The 17,033-nt window shown below is 41.4% G+C and overlaps 1 protein-coding gene and 1 pseudogene across 9 annotated transcripts in view; one reads left to right on the top strand and one right to left on the bottom strand.

Moving 5' to 3' along the window:
* The window catches only part of AKAP7 (A-kinase anchoring protein 7), a 157,436-nt gene that overhangs the window by 91,273 nt on the left and 49,130 nt on the right, over window positions 1–17,033 (bottom strand). The window lies entirely within an intron of this gene.
* Window positions 10,269–11,522, top strand: LOC114677488 (zinc finger protein ubi-d4 pseudogene; annotated as a pseudogene).

Genomic DNA, 17,033 nt, shown 5'->3' with positions numbered 1-17,033 from the left:
AGTTGGAAGTCCTGGAAGAGAAGCTTATGAATAATTAAGATTGCTTATTTCCTCCCAGTACCACAGGCATTCCTTCAAGCACTAAACCAAAAATCACAAAGCACATACGTCAGATATCCTTCAAAAAGTCAGGTAAGGGTGCTTCCTAAACAATATAACTTATAACTGAAGATGAAAATTGTCTGAAGAACAATTGCTTAAAAATATATTTACATACAAGGACACTTTGCTATATAAAAGAATACTGAAATAAATAATTTAATAGAGAAAGAATGCATTTGTAACCCTAACGAATACAGCTTTATCTGTTTTTTAGGCTTTACTTTTTTTTATATAGGAGATTTTCTTTAGGTAAATTCTTTAAAATATGTAGCAGCAATAAATTTACATAATAATCTTAAAGTGCAAAGAAGTTGCTAAAAGTTGTCTCAAAGTAAACTGTAACAGATCAATTTTAACAAAATCATGTTTCTACTTATATACCCTTTTTGCAAGATAAATATTTCCCCCTTCTTTCCAAGCTTTTGCTATTTTCTCCCTTTTTCTAATATTGTTAAGGATGCTTATGATCACATGATCTCCAATTTGAGAATAATCACAAAGAGGTTTATTAATAAGAATAGTCTAGAATGCTAAAGGAATGAAGTTCAATAATATTACTAAACTTATACAGATAATCTCAAACTACAAAGCTTCAATTTATGATTTTTTGATTTTACAATTGCACAAGAGCAACATGCATTCAGTAGAAACTCTACTTGGAAATTCTGATTTTTGGTCTTTTCCCAGGATAGCAATATACAGTATGATATTCTCTCTTGATGCCGGAAAGCAGCAGTCAGCTGCTCCCGCTCAGTCACATGATCACAAGGGTAACAACCAACACTCTACAGTGTGTTGTGTTGCCAGATGATTTTGCCCAGCTGTAGGTTAATGTTAAGTGTTGTGGGCACATTTAAGGTAGGCTAGACTAAACTATATTTTCAGGTAGGTTAAATGTATTCAATTAATTTTCAAGTTACAATAGGTTTATTAGGATATAACTGCACCATAAGTCAAGTATCTCTATATATTATTTCAATATGTGGATATAACAAAAATAGCATGTTCAATTTTTGATTTGTGGCCAGGTGAGGTGGCTCATGCCTATAATACCAGTACTCTGGGAGGCCAAGGAGGGAGAATTGCCTGAGCCCAGGAATTTGAGACCAGCCTGGGCAACATGGTGAAACCCTGTCTCTACAAACAAACAAACAAACAAACAAAATCAGCCAGGTGTGATGGCACATGCCTGTAATCCCAGCTACCCAGGAGGATGAAATGGGAGGATCACCTAAGCCCTGGGAGGTCAAGGCTGCAGTGAGCTGTGATGGCACCACTGTACTCCAGCCTGGGTGACAGAGTGAGACACAGTCTTAAAAAACAAAACAACAACAACAACAAAAAACCTAATGTGTAATTAAACAATAGCAAGCAATGAGTGTTTTCCATGTTTTCCAATTATAAGATACTTTCTACTACTATTGTAAGTTACACTGAAACTGTGTCACATATAATATGAAAAATCTCAATGAAACTTTAGAATCACTTCTCATCACCTAAAACTTTAAAGAAATAAAAGCCATAAAGCTGTTTTTGTTGTTTCTATAGTATTACTATTAACATTTAAAGCATTCCTGTATCCACATACTGCTTAAACAGTTTCATTTCAGATAGTCTTAGCAAGTCACTTGAACTATATGTTTCAATAAAAAGGCTGACATAATGTTGAAACCAACTTCAATTTAAAAATTTTATAGTCCTCATCTTAGATAGAGATTTCTAGTTGATTACTGTGTAAAACTGACAAGTAGAATTTTTAAGTGTCATTCTTAAAAACACATCTTTAAAATACATCTTGATGCCAGAGGAATTCTACTCATTCCACTGCAGTTGAGAAAGAGAACCAGACTGAGCCTTCTAACTCCAACCCAGTTCTCCCATAACTTAGCGTGTGCTCCTGGACACATCACTTACCCTGACAGTAAAAGTGACGAGGCCATAATAAATTGTCTCTCGGGTACCTTCTTATCCTAACCACCAGCAAATCCAAGTGAATTGCCAGAGAGAGTTCTGGTACATCATCCTTAGGGGATTCTAGAACACCAGAACTGGGTTTAATTATCATGCAAAGATTTAGACACGAATGTAAATGAGGGAAGAGAGACTACCTAAGGTTAAATGTTCTTTCAATTAGACTTTTATGTGTGCATCACACTTTTTTTCATTGCTTTATCTATTAAAATATATTTATTGAATCTCTATAACGTCGCAGGAGTTGAGGACAGAAAGATGAAAGATTCCTTCGAAGAGCTTTCAATTCTGGTTGGGAAAGTTAGATTTCTAAACAATTACGCTAAGTTGTTATAGTTTCTACAGTAGAAATTTAGGGGAGAAGATAATAAAATGATCATTTCTACTCTGGAGAAAAAGAAAAGTCCTTTATTTTAAAAGTGACACTTGAAATAAGTCTCTATGAAAGGTCAGTGATATGATATGAAAGGAAATTCAGTGATATGATATGAAAGGAAATTAAGAAAACAATTGCATCAACATTATAAATAAAATTATAAAATAATTAGGAATACAAAAATTATAAAATACTTAGGAATAAACTTAACCAAGGAGGTGAAAGATGCATATTCTGAAAACTACAAAACATTGCTAAAAGAAATTAAAGAAAATACAAATAAATGAAAAGACATCCTGCCTGTTTTAATGAACTGAAGGACTACATATTGTTAAAATGCCAATACTGCTCAAAGCAATCTAATGATTTAATGTAACCCTATCAAAATCCCAATGGTATTTTCTGCAGAAATTTTAAAAATCCATCCTAAAATTCATATTGAACCTCAAGGATCTCTGAATAGCAAAACGATCTTGATAAAGATCAAAGTCAGAGATTTTACACTTCTGATTTCAAAACTTATTACAAATCTATAGTAATTAAGACAGTGTGATAGATGCATAAAGACAAATATATAGACTAATGAAACAGAATAGAAAGCTCAAAAATAAACCCTCATTTATATGGTTGCTATAGTCTGAATGTTTGTGTCCCTCCAAAATTCTTATGTTGAGACCTAATCCCCAAGGTAATGGTATTAAGAGGTGGGGCCTTCGGGAGCCGATGAGGTCACAAGAGGTCTGCCTTCATTAATGGGATTACTGCCCTTAAAAGAGATTCAGGGGTCCTAAACCACTTTTATCTTTGTCCCTGTTTCCCCTCCACCATGTGAGGACATAGCGTTCTCCCCTTCCACTAGGTGAGGATGCAGCAACAAGGTGTCATCTGTGAAGCAGAGAGCCGTCTCCAGACACTAAATCTACTGGTGACCTGATCTTGAACTTCCAGTTTCCAGAACTGTGATGAATGAATTTCTGTTGTTTATAAATTACCCAGTCCAGGTATTTTGTTATAATGGCAGGAAAGGACTACGACAGTCGTCAAAAGGTTTCAACAACAGTGCCAAGACCATTCAATGAGAAAAGACAGTTGTATTAAGCCATTTCTGTATTGCTATAAAAAAATACCTATGACTGGGTAATTTAGAAGAAAAGAGACTTAATTGGCTCACAGTTCTGCAGGCTGTACAGGAAGCATAATGCCAGCATCTCCTTCTGGGGAGGCCTCAGGAAGCCACAATCCATGACAGAAGGCACAGGGTGACCGGGCATCTCACGTGGTGGGAACAGGAGTAAGACAGAGAGGGGAAGGTCCCACATACTTTTAAATGACCGGATCTCACAAGAACTCACTCACTAGCATGAGGACAGTAACAAGAGGACGATAATCCAATTACCTTCCACAAGGCCCCACCTCCAACATTGGGGACTACATTTCAACATGAAATTTGGGAAGGGATAACATCTAAACTACATCAGCAGTCTTTCAACAAATGGTGCTAGGAAAACTGGATATCCACATGCAAAAGAGTGAAGTTAGTCCCTTACCTTACACCTGATACAAAAATTAACTCGAAATGGATCAAAGATGTAAACATTAAGAGTTAAAATTATAAGACTCTTAAGAAAAAACATAGAGGGAAAGGTTCAAGACATGAGATTTGGCAATGATTTCTTGAGTGTGACACCAAAGCACAGGCAACAGGAGCAAAAATAGATAAACTGGATTACATAAAAATTTAAAGTTTTCATGTAGCATAGGATATAATAGAATGAAAAGGCCACCTATGGAATGGGAGAAATATTTGCTAATCATGTATCTGATAAGAGGTTAATATTCAGAATATAAAGAACTCCTTCAAATCAACAAAAAAAAGACAAACAACTTGGTTTAAAAATGGGCAAAAGACTTGAACAGGATTTCTCCATAGAAGAAACACAAATGGCGAGTGGGTGGAGCAAGACGGCCGAATAGGAACAGCTCCAGTCTCCAACTCCCAGCGCGAGCGACACAGAAGACCGGTGATTTCTGCATTTTCAACTGAGACTCCACCTCTGGGGACAGGGCAATAACAAACACAGCCGAAACCTCTGCAGACGCAAACGACTCTGTCTGACAGCTTTGAAGAGAGCAGTGGATCTCCCAACACGGAGGTTGAGATCTGAGAAGGGACAGACTCCCTGCTCAAGTGGGTCCCTGACCCCTGAGTAGCCTAACTGGGAGACATCCCCCACTAGGGGCAGTCTGACACCCCACACCTCACAGGGTGGAGTACACCCCTGAGAGGAAGCTTCCAAAGCAAGAATCAGACAGGTACACTCGCTGTTCAGAAATATTCTATCTTCTGCTGCTGATACCCAGGCAAACAGGGTCTGGAGTGGACCTCAAGCAATCTCCAACAGACCTACAGCTGAGGGTCCTGACTGTTAGAAGGAAAACTATCAAACAGGAAGGACACCTACACCAAAACCCCATCAGTACATCACCATCATCAAAGACCAGAGGCAGATAACACCACAAAGATGGGGAAAAAGCAGGGCAGAAAAGCTGGAAATTCAAAAAATAAGAGCACATCTCCCCCGGCAAAGGAGCGCAGCTCATCGCCAGCAACGGATCAAAGCTGGACGGAGAATGACTTTGACGAGATGAGAGAAGAAGGCTTCAGTCCATCAAATTTCTCAGAGCTAAAGGAGGAATTACGTACCCAGCGCAAAGAAACTAAAAATCTTGAAAAAAAAGTGGAAGAATTGATGGCTAGAGTAATTAATGCAGAGAAGGTCATAAACAAAATGAAAGAGATGAAAACCATGACATGAGAAATACGTGACAAATGCACAAGCTTCAGTAACCGACTCGATCAACTGGAAGAAAGAGTATCTGCGATTGAGGATCAAATGAATGAAATGAAGCGAGAAGAGAAACCAAAAGAAAAAAGAAGAAAAAGAAATGAACAAAGCCTGCAAGAAGTATGGGATTATGTAAAAAGACCAAATCTACGTCTGATTGGGGTGCCTGAAAGTGAGGGGGAAAATGGAACCAAGTTGGAAAACACTCTTCAGGATATCATCCAGGAGAACTTCCCCAACCTAGTAGGGCAGGCCAACATTCAAATCCAGGAAATACAGAGAACGCCACAAAGATACTCCTCGAGAAGAGCAACTCCAAGACACATAATTGCCAGATTCACCAAAGTTGAAATGAAGGAAAAAATCTTAAGGGCAGCCAGAGAGAAAGGTCGGGTTACCCACAAAGGGAAGCCCATCAGACTAACAGCAGATCTCTCGGCAGAAACTCTCCAAGCCAGAAGAGAGTGGGGGCCAATATTCAACATTCTTAAAGAAAAGAATTTTAAACCCAGAATTTCATATCCAGCCAAACTAAGTTTCATAAGTGAAGGAGAAATAAAATCCTTTACAGATAAGCAAATGCTTAGAGATTTTGTCACCACTAGGCCTGCCTTACAAGAGACCCTGAAGGAAGCACTCAACATGGAAAAGAACAACCGGTACCAGCCATTGCAAAAACATGCCAAAATGTAAAGACCATCGAGGCTAGGAAGAAACTGCATCAACTAACAAGCAAAATAACCAGTTAATATCATAATGGCAGGATCAAGTTCACACATAACAATCTTAACCTTAAATGTAAATGGACTAAATGCTCCAATTAAAAGACACAGACTGGCAAACTGGATAAAGAGTCAAGACCCATCAGTCTGCTGTATTCAGGAGACCCATCTCACACGCAGTGATATACATAGGCTCAAAATAAAGAGATGGAGGAAGATTTACCAAGCAAATGGAGAACAAAAAAAAGCGGGGGTTGCAATACTAGTCTCTGATAAAACAGACTTTAAACCATCAAAGATCAAAAGAGACAAAGAAGGCCATTACATAATGGTAAAGGGATCAATTCAACAGGAAGAGCTAACTATCCTAAATATATATGCACCCAATACAGGAGCACCCAGATTCATCAAGCAAGTCCTTAGAGACTTACAAAGAGACTTAGACTCCCATACAATAATAGTGGGAGACTTCAACACTCCACTGTCAACATTAGACAGATCAACGAGACAGAAAGTTAACAAGGATATCCAGGAATTGCACTAATCTCTGCAGCAAGCAGACCTAATAGACATCTATAGAACTCTCCACCCCAAATCAACAGAATATACATTCTTCTCAGCACCACATCGTACTTACTCCAAAATCGACCACGTAATTGGAAGTAAAGCACTCCTCAGCAAAATACAAGAACAGAAATTATAACAAACTGTCTCTCAGACCACAGTGCAATCAAACTACAACTCAGGACTAAGAAACTCAATCAAAACCGCTCAACTACATGGAAACTGAACAACCTGCTCCTGAATGACTACTGGGTACATAACGAAATGAAGGCAGAAATAAAGATGTTCTTTGAAACCAATGAGAACAAAGATACAACATACCAGAATCTCTGGGACACATTTAAAGCAGTGTGTAGAGGGAAATTTATAGCACTAAATGCCCACAAGAGAAAGCAGGAAAGATCTAAAATTGACACTCTAACATCACAATTAAAAGAACTAGAGAAGCAAGAGCAAACACATTCGAAAGCTAGCAGAAGGCTAGAAATAACTAAGATCAGAGCAGAACTGAAGGAGATAGAGACACAAAAAACCCTCCAAAAAATCAATGAATCCAGGAGTTGGTTTTTTGAAAAGATCAACAAAATTGACAGACCACTAGCAAGACTAATAAAGAAGAAAAGAGAGAAGAATCAAATCGACGCAATTAAAAATGATAAAGGGGATATCACCACCGACCCCACAGAAATACAAACTACCATCAGAGAATACTATAAACACCTCTACGCAAATAAACTGGAAAATCTAGAAGAAATGGATAATTTCCTGGACACTTACACTCTCCCAAGACTAAACCAGGAAGACGCTGAATCCCTGAATAGACCAATAGCAGGCTCTGAAATTGAGGCAATAATTAATAGCCTACCAACCAAAAAAAGTCCAGGACCAGATGGATTCACAGCTGAATTCTACCAGAGGTACAAGGAGGAGTTGGTACCATTCCTTCTGAAACTATTCCAATCAATAGAAAAAGAGGGAATCCTCCCTAACTCATTTTATGAGGCCAACATCATCCTGATACCAAAGCCTGGCAGAGACACAACAAAAAAAGAGAATTTTAGACCAATATCCCTGATGAACATCGATGCAAAAATCCTCAATAAAATACTGGCAAACCGGATTCAGCAACACATCAAAAAGCTTATCCACCATGATCAAGTGGGCTTCATCCCTGGGATGCAAGGCTGGTTCAACATTCGCAAATCAATAAACATAATCCAGCATATAAACAGAACCAAAGACAAGAACCACATGATTATCTCAATAGATGCAGAAAAGGCTTTTGACAAAATTCAACAGCCCTTCATGCTAAAAACGCTCAATAAATTCGGTATTGATGGAACGTACCTCAAAATAATAAGAGCTATTTATGACAAACCCACAGCCAATATCATACTGAATGGGCAAAAACTGGAAAAATTCCCTTTGAAAATTGGCACAAGACAGGGATGCCCTCTCTCACCACTCCTATTCAACATAGTGTTAGAAGTTCTGGCTAGGGCAATTAGGCAAGAGAAAGAAATCAAGGGTATTCAGTTAGGAAAAGAAGAAGTCAAACTGTCCCTGTTTGCAGATGACATGATTGTATATTTAGAAAACCCCATTGTCTCAGCCCAAAATCTCCTTAAGCTGATAAGCAACTTCAGCAAAGTCTCAGGATACAAAATTAATGTGCAAAAATCACAAGCATTCTTATTCACCAGTAACAGACAAACAGAGAGCCAAATCAGGAATGAACTTCCATTCACAATTGCTTCAAAGAGAATCAAATACCTAGGAATCCAACTTACAAGGGATGTAAAGGACCTCTTCAAGGAGAACTACAAACCACTGCTCTGTGAAATAAAAGAGGACACAAACAAATGGAAGAACATACCATGCTCATGGATAGGAAGAATCAATATCGTGAAAATGGCCATACTGCCCAAGGTAATTTATAGATTCAATGCCATCCCCATCAAGCTACCAATGAGTTTCTTCACAGAATTGGAAAAAACTGCTTTAAAGTTCATATGGAACCAAAAAAGAGCCCGCATCTCCAAGACAATCCTAAGTCAAAAGAACAAAGCTGGAGGCATCACGCTACCTGACTTCAAACTATACTACAAGGCTACAGTAACCAAAACAGCATGGTACTGGTACCAAAACAGAGATATAGACCAATGGAACAGAACAGAGTCCTCAGAAATAATACCACACATCTACAGCCATCTGATCTTTGACAAACCTGAGAGAAACAAGAAATGGGGAAAGGATTCCCTATTTAATAAATGGTGCTGGGAAAATTGGCTAGCCATAAGTAGAAAGCTGAAGCTGGATCCTTTCCTTACTCCTTATACGAAAATTAATTCAAGATGGATTAGAGACTTAAATGTTAGACCTAATACCATAAAAATCCTAGAGGAAAACCTAGGTAGTACCATTCAGGACATAGGCATGGGCAAAGACTTCATGTCTAAAACACCAAAAGCAACAGCAGCAAAAGCCAAAATTGACAAATGGGATCTCATTAAACTAAAGAGCTTCTGCACAGCAAAAGAAACTACCATCAGAGTGAACAGGCAACCTACAGAATGGGAGAAAATGTTTGCAATCTACTCATCTGACAAAGGGCTAATATCCAGAACCTACAAAGAACTCAAACAAATTTACAAGAAAAAAACAAACAACCCCATCAAAAAGTGGGCAAAGGATATGAACAGACATTTCTCAAAAGAAGACATTCATACAGCCAACAGACACATGAAAAAATGTTCATCATCACTGGCCATCAGAGAAATGCAAATTAAAACCACAATGAGATACCATCTCACACCAGTTAGAATGGCGATCATTAAAAAGTCAGGAAACAACAGGTGCTGGAGAGGATGTGGAGAAATAGGAACACTTTTACACTGTTGGTGGGATTGTAAACTAGTTCAACCATTATGGAAAACAGTATGGCGATTCCTCAAGGATCTAGAACTAGATGTACCATATGACCCAGCCATCCCATTACTGGGTATATACCCAAAGGATTATAAATTATGCTGCTATAAAGACACATGCACACGTATGTTTATTGCGGCACTATTCACAATAGCAAAGACTTGGAATCAACCCAAATGTCCATCAGTGACAGATTGGATTAAGAAAATGTGGCACATATACACCATGGAATACTATGCAGCCATCAAAAAGGATGAGTTTGCGTCCTTTGTAGGGACATGGATGCAGCTGGAAACCATCATTCTTAGCAAACTATCACAAGAACAGAAAACCAAACACCGCATGTTCTCACTCATAGGTGGGAACTGAACAATAAGATCACTTGGACTCAGGAAGGGGAACATCACACACAGGGGCCTATCATGGGGAGGGGGGAGGGGGGAGGGATTGCATTGGGAGTTATACCTGATATAAATGACGAGTTGATGGGTGCAGCACACCAACATGGCACAAGTATACATATGTAACAAACCTGCACGTTATGCACATGTACCCTACAACTTAAAGTATAATAATAATAAATAAATTTAAAAAAAAAAAAAAGAAGAAACACAAATGGCAAAAAGCACAGGGAAAGATGTTCAACATCACTAATCATTAAGGAATTGCAAATCAAAACCACAAATGAAATACCACCTCATACCTATTAGAATGGCCATTATTGGAGGGAGAGGAGCAGGGAAAATGGCACTGTGGTGGTGAGTGTAGTGAAGCTCCTTGGGAGCAGTACTACAAAGATGCCATGGAGCAGGGCCACAATTACAATGCCCACCTCTGTGCTGAGCGCAGCATGCGCCTGCCTTTCTTGGACTCACAGACTGGAGTAGCCCAGAGCAATTGTTACATCTGGATGGAAAAGTGACCGGGTTCTAGGATTGGCCTCTGGACAGCCATACTCTTACCCTGCCCAGCGCTGGCAGAAAAAGCAGCGAGTCCACCCCCCTGAAGATCCACAAGTTTCCTTCCCATCTGTCAAGCCAGACACAGACCAGACCCTGAAGAAGGAGGGGCTGATCTCTCAGGATGGCAGCAGTTTAGAGGTTCTGTTGCACACTGACCCCCTGGAGAAGCGAGGTGCCCCAGGTCCCCGAGTTGATGATGACAGCCTGGGTGAGTTTCCTGTGACCAACAGTCAAGCACGAAAGCGAATCCTAGAACCAGATGACTTCAATGATGAGGACTATGAAGAAGATGCTCCCAAGCATACGGGAAAGGGGTAATCCAAGAGTAAAGGTGTGGGCAGTGCCTGTAAGGAGCTGGATGCTTCCAACCTGGAGGACCGGGACAAGCCCTATGCCTGTGACATTTGTGGAAAACATTACAAGAACCAACCAGGCCTCAGCTACCACTATGTCCACTCTCACTTGGCTGAGGAGGAGGGTGAGGACAAAGAAGACTCCCAACCACCCACCCCTGTTTCCCAGAGGTCTGAGGAACAGAAACCCAAAAAGGGTCCTGATGGATTGGCCTTGCCCAACAACTATTGTAACTTCTGTCTGGGGAACTCAAAGATTAACAAGAAGATGGGACAACTCGAGGAGCTGGTGTCTTGTTTTGACTGTGGCTGCTCAGGGCATCCATCTTGCCTCCTTTTCACCCCCATGACGACGGCGGCCGTGAAGACATGCTGCTGGCAGTGCATCGAGTGCGAATGTCGCAACACCTGCGGCACCGCTGAGAATGATGACCAGCTGGGCTTCCGTGCTGACTGCGATCACGGCTACCAACTGCACTGTCTCACCTCATCCATGTCTGAGCCCCCGAAGGAAGTGGGAGTTGCCACCTGTGTCTGGACCTGTTGAAGGAGAAAGTTGCCATCTACCAGAACCAGAACTCCTCTTGAGATGGCCACCCCCCTGCTCCTCGACATACCTAAGGCTGTTTCTCTCCTCCACTTCACTTCATTTTTCAAACCCACCTTTCCATTCTTCCACGTCTCTTTCACAAGTCCAGAGAACCTTGGGGTGGTTGTTCTAGCCTGCCTTTGGCAGCCGCAAGCTGAGGTGGCAGCTCTGGCCACCTCTGGCCCTAGGCCCTCAAGGAGAAAGGAGCAACACCCTGCCCCAAGGCCTACCTGTGGGCCCAGTTTCTCTCTGCCCTCCAGGAAATGCATTCACTCTGCTTGCCTTGGGCCTAGGCTATGGCGATCACAGGCTTCAGTGTCCTCCTAGAAAGAGTGGGAGAGCAGCTCACTTCTCTCTCTGCTGCCTCCACTCTGGTCTCCAGAGTTTTCCCTTCCCCCAGAGGCAAGCCAGGCCAGAGCCCCTTTGCCCGAGGCAGCTGGGAGCAAGCAGCTGAGGCCACGGCCACAAGGAGCTTCCCATGCCCCTGTGCCACTTAGCCTCACCTCTTTCCTCCAGAGTGGCTCTCTGCGGCCCTCTGTTCCTGCTACATAGGGTTCTTTGCTGGAGTCAGGATGTTCTCAGTCACCCTCCCGGCTCTGCCCTGTCCCAGTCCACTCCACCCCAGGGGGAGCAGCAGCTTTACCTTGTGCTTCCCGGTGCTCTCCGGGCTCACTCTCATGGGGCGGGCTCCAGTGACCGAAGCATTCCCCACCCTTGGAATGTCTCATCTTCTGTCTCCTTTCTTATTCCTTTTGGTTTTGTGGGGAGAGGGGAAGGATCAGGGGGCCAGGCCAGCAGCTCAGGGGCTACAGGGAGATGGGTAATGTGCCTGTTTTTTTAACATGACGAAAAAACCTACCTCCAAAATCCCCTTTTTGTTCTTCCTGGACCTGGGCATTCAGCCTCCTGCCCTTAACTGAACTGGGAGCCTCTGCCACCTGCCCTGTGTATCCTGGCTCTCAGCTCATGGGGAAGCCACACAGACATCCCTTTCTTCCCTTGCACGCTCGCTAGCAGCTGGTAAGGTCTTCAAACCCTGATTCCTCAAGTTTTCTGCTTAGCGGCACTGACATTAAGTAGTGGAGGAACAGTGCATGCCAGGATACCCCAGAGTAGCCTTCCCCCTTGGCCACGGGCAGGCCCTCACTCACTGTCGCTTTGGAGTTGTCTTTTTTTTTTTTCCTTTCTTTAGTTCCTGTATTCTAAACATTAGTAAAAATAAATGTTTTTACACAGAGCCCTCTGCTGGATGGTTTATCTCCTGCCTCTCTTCATTAAGAAGGCCATTTCATCCTAAGAGTTCCATGATAGTGCTTTTTTTAAACATTTTGAAATACAGCTTTTTTTCCCCCAAAATTAAAAGGTTTTTTGTTGAATTCCAATATGTAAAGCGAATATAAAATTGGTTATTTTGGTTAGTTTTAATTAGTTACATAAATTCAAGTTTATAACAATTCTTTGTTATAAAGAACAATGAAGCTGTTTTGATCAATACAAAATTTGGGTTAAATTTTTTTTAAAAAGGGCCATTATCAAAAAAATAGAAAATAACAAGTGTTGGAGCCCTTGTACACTGCTGGTGGGAATGTAAAATAGTCCAGCTGCTGCAGAAAACATTATGGCAGTTCCTCAAAATGTTAAAAATAAAACTACCATATGACTTAGTAATTCCACTTCTGATTACATATCCAAAAGATCTGAACTCAAGGTCTTAAAGAGATATTTGTACACTCGTGTTCATAGCTGTATTATTCACAATAGCCAAGAGTCCATCAACAAACCCATCAACAGATAACAAGATAAGCAAAATGTGGTATGTACATATACCATGGAATATTACAAAGCATTAAAAAGGAAGAAAGTTCTGACACAATACAACATGTATGAACCTTAAGGACATTATGTTAAGTGAAATCAGCCAGTCACAAAAAGATAAATACTACATGGTTTCACTTCTATGAGGCAGCTACACAGTCAAATTCATAGAGACAGAAAGTAGAATGGTGGTCGCCGGAAGCCAGGGGAAGGAGGGAGGATTTGTTCTTCATGGGTATGGAGTTTCCATTTTGCAAGATTAAAAAGATTCTGTAGCTTGCTTGCCCAATAATATGAATATACTTAACACTACTGAACTATATATTTTAAAAAAGTTAAGATAGTAAATTTCATATTATGTGTATTTTACTATAGTTAAAAATATATATATATATTTTTAGATGGACTCATTACTCTGTCACCCAGGCTGGAGTGCAGTGGTGCCATCTCAGCTCACTACAACTGCTGCCTCTTGGGTTCATGCGATTCCCCCGCCTCAGCCTCCTGAGTAGGTGAGATCACAGGTACCCACCACCGTGCCTGGCTAATTCTTCTGTATTTTTAGTAGAGATGGAGTTTCACTATGTTGGCCAGGCTGGTTTCAAACTCCTGACCTCAAGTGATCTACCCGCCTCGGCCTCCCAAAGTGCTAGGATTACAGGCATGAGCCACCATGTCCGGCCAAAACTAACTAAAAAAAAAAAAAAAAAAAAAAAAAAAAAAAAAAAATCAGTGGTTGTTGTCTGATCATGTGAAGAATGTGAAGGATTCCATGGGGTGGCAGCAGCGTCAGCTAAGGCATGAAGACATGACATGGCCCAGTGCCTCTGGACACCTGTAAGTAGTTCAGCATGCCTTAAACAATGGGTGCAGCGTGGACAGCACAATAAGGCTAAATACACAGGCAAGAATCCAGGAGCTCAGAATCTTAAATGACACAGGAAGAAGAACAGATTTTATCCTAGATCCAACAGTAACTCAATAAATTCTTTTAAGCAGAGAGCATAAAAATGCTTAGTTTTGTGCTTTAGAAAAAGAGTCTGGAAGCAAAGCGGCAGGTTGTAGACCAGGAGACTACTGCAGTAGCATAGGTAAAAGATGAACAGAGCTGGAACTGAGGCACAGCAATAGGAACAGAAAGTAGGGAACAAATGGGAGTGATATTTAAGAGAGAAAATTTACAGCATTTGATGACTATGACTATCTAAAATAACTGATGCTGGCATTTAGGATGACACCTAAATTTCTTATGTTCCTGGTGGAAGAGTAGGGAGATTGACTGTGATGGTAAATACAAAAAGAGAAACATGGGGCCAGGCGCAGTGGCTCACACCTGTAATCCCAGCACTTTGGGAGGCCGAGGCGGGCAGATCACCTGAGGTCAGGAGTTTGATATCAGCCTGGCCAACATGGTGAAACCCTGTCTCTACTAAAAATACAAAACTTAGCCAGGCGTGGTGGCATGTGCCTGTAATCCCAGCTACTCGGGAGGCTGAGGCAGAAGAATCGCTTGAATCTGGGAGGCAGAGGTTGTAGTGAGCCGAGATAGTGCCACTGCACTCCAGCCTGGGCGACAGAGTGAGACTCCATTTCAAAAAACAAAAAAAGAAAGAAACATAGTTAAACAGAGAGTCAGGTTCATAAATCTAAAAATATAAATGCTTAAAGAAAAAAGAGAGATGCTAGTGAAGAAAGCTGAGAAGATACATTGAGAGAAGTATTAAAAACACACACAAAAAAAAAAAAAAAGAAAAAAGAAAGTAGTGTCTCAGAAACCAAAAGAATTTAAAGAAGGGAGTGCTCGGTTGTATGAATAAATCTAGAGCATCCGTTAGATTCAGTTATTACAAAGCTATCAGGGGCCCATGATGTGGCATGTAGTGAAGTAAGCCATAGCCTACTGACAGTGGGAGGTTCGAGAAAAGGACAGTAATGAACTAGAGACAGAGAACACACGCAACTTTTTTAAAGATTCTGGGTAGGAAAGGTAAAATGAAGATTTTTAAATTTTAAAGATTCTGGGTAGGAAAGGTACAGAGAATACAGGCAACTCTTTTAAAGCTTCTGGGTAGGAAAGGTACAATGGAGAAGCTATCAGAAGATTCAAAATCAAGAGATTTTTCTGTAGCTAATTCTTACGGTTTTCTAGCTTTGTTTTTTATTTGTTTAGGGATAGGAAAGGTGTTATTGAGCAAGTAAAGTTGGGAGAAAGGAGGTGATAAAGACAAAGGGTTGAAAATACAGAACACCGAGAAGGAAGAAGTAACTGGTATAACAAGATCCCGGTTGAGACCAGCCGACCAAGAACACAGCTGAAGGGGTTAGTCTTAACTAGATAAAGGACACCTTTTTTCCTAAAACTGTATGAGAATTTAAAAGCCAAATGCAGTAGCAGAGGGACTTGGGACTTGAAGTGAGCAGATCCCAGCCTCAGTGCCATCAGATGAGAGAGGGGTAGAAGGTTATAGTTGCTCCAAACAGGGCGCTGCAGCAGCAACAGTAGACATGAGAAAAAACTGAGCCAAAGCAGTGGACCTGCCGAGCCGAGGCTCTGACTGTGGAAGACATACATTTGCAGGAGAGCCAACCTACAGGACTGTGTGATTTCTTCATTTTGTCATTCTTTTGATAAATACTTATTAACACCTTATTTATTATGTATTTATTTATTTGAGACAGGGTCTTTCTCTGTCACCCAGGCTGGAGTATGGTGGCATATTCACAGCTCACTGCAGCCCCGCCCTCCCAGATTCAAGCAATCCTTCCACCTCAGCTACCCAAGTAGCTGGAATCAAGGCATGCACCACCATGCCCAGGTAATTTTTTTCTATCTTTTGTAGAAACAGTCTCACTGTGTTGCCTAGGCTGGTCTTAAACCACTGAGCTCAAGCAATCCTCCCTCCTCAGGCCCCCAAAGAGCTGGGATTATGTGAGCCTTAACGCGTTTTATGTGTCACACATTATAGAGGTACTGGGTATACGCTAGTGATCAAAACAGTCATGGTCCTGGCCCTCGTGGAGCCTAGTCTAACCACAAAGATGGTCAATCAAATAGACAATAATGGGCCAGGCACAGTGGCTCATGCCTGTAATCCCAGCACTTTGAGGGGCTGAGGCAGGCAGATCACTTGAGGTCACGAGTTTGAGACCAGCCTGGCCAACATGGTGAAACCCCATCTCTACTATAAATACAAAACTTAGCTGGGTGTGGTGGCAGGCACCTGTAATCCGAGCTACTAGGGAGACTGAGACAGGAGAATCACTTGAACCCAGGAGGCAGAGTTTGCGGTGAGCCAAGATCGCGCAACTGCACTCCAGCCCGGGCGACAGAGCGAGACTCCATCTCAAAACAAACGAACAAACAACAACAACAAAAAAAAACCACAAATAGACAAAAACATAATCACAACATGTGATGAGCTCTATGAGGGTATGCCACTGGGTACAGTGATAGAGAGCTTACTTATAAAAATACTCTACTCACAGTGGGCAGGGACTCTGAAGTGGTGACATTTGAGATCCTAAGAATGAAGAGGTCTAAGTAGAAGGAACACTCAGGCATTTTCAGAAGATCTATAGCAGAAAAGACTTGGTTGAGTCCAGTATCTATAAGAAGAAAGTTCAACTGGAGCACAGTGGGCAGGGAGAGAGGACCATGATAAGGCAGGAGATACAGGCAGCAGACCAGAACATGGAGGGTATTGTGGGCTACAGCAAGGACGGTGGATTTTATTTTGCCCAGGTGTTGGGGCAAAAAAGCAAATGCCTGGATTGGATCTGCCATTGGTGTTTCCCAGCCAGGTCA

Source organism: Macaca mulatta, chromosome 4 (assembly GCF_049350105.2).
Source record: "Macaca mulatta isolate MMU2019108-1 chromosome 4, T2T-MMU8v2.0, whole genome shotgun sequence".
Classification (NCBI taxonomy): Eukaryota; Metazoa; Chordata; class Mammalia; order Primates; family Cercopithecidae; genus Macaca; species Macaca mulatta.
This window is presented reverse-complemented; position numbering and strand designations above follow the sequence as displayed.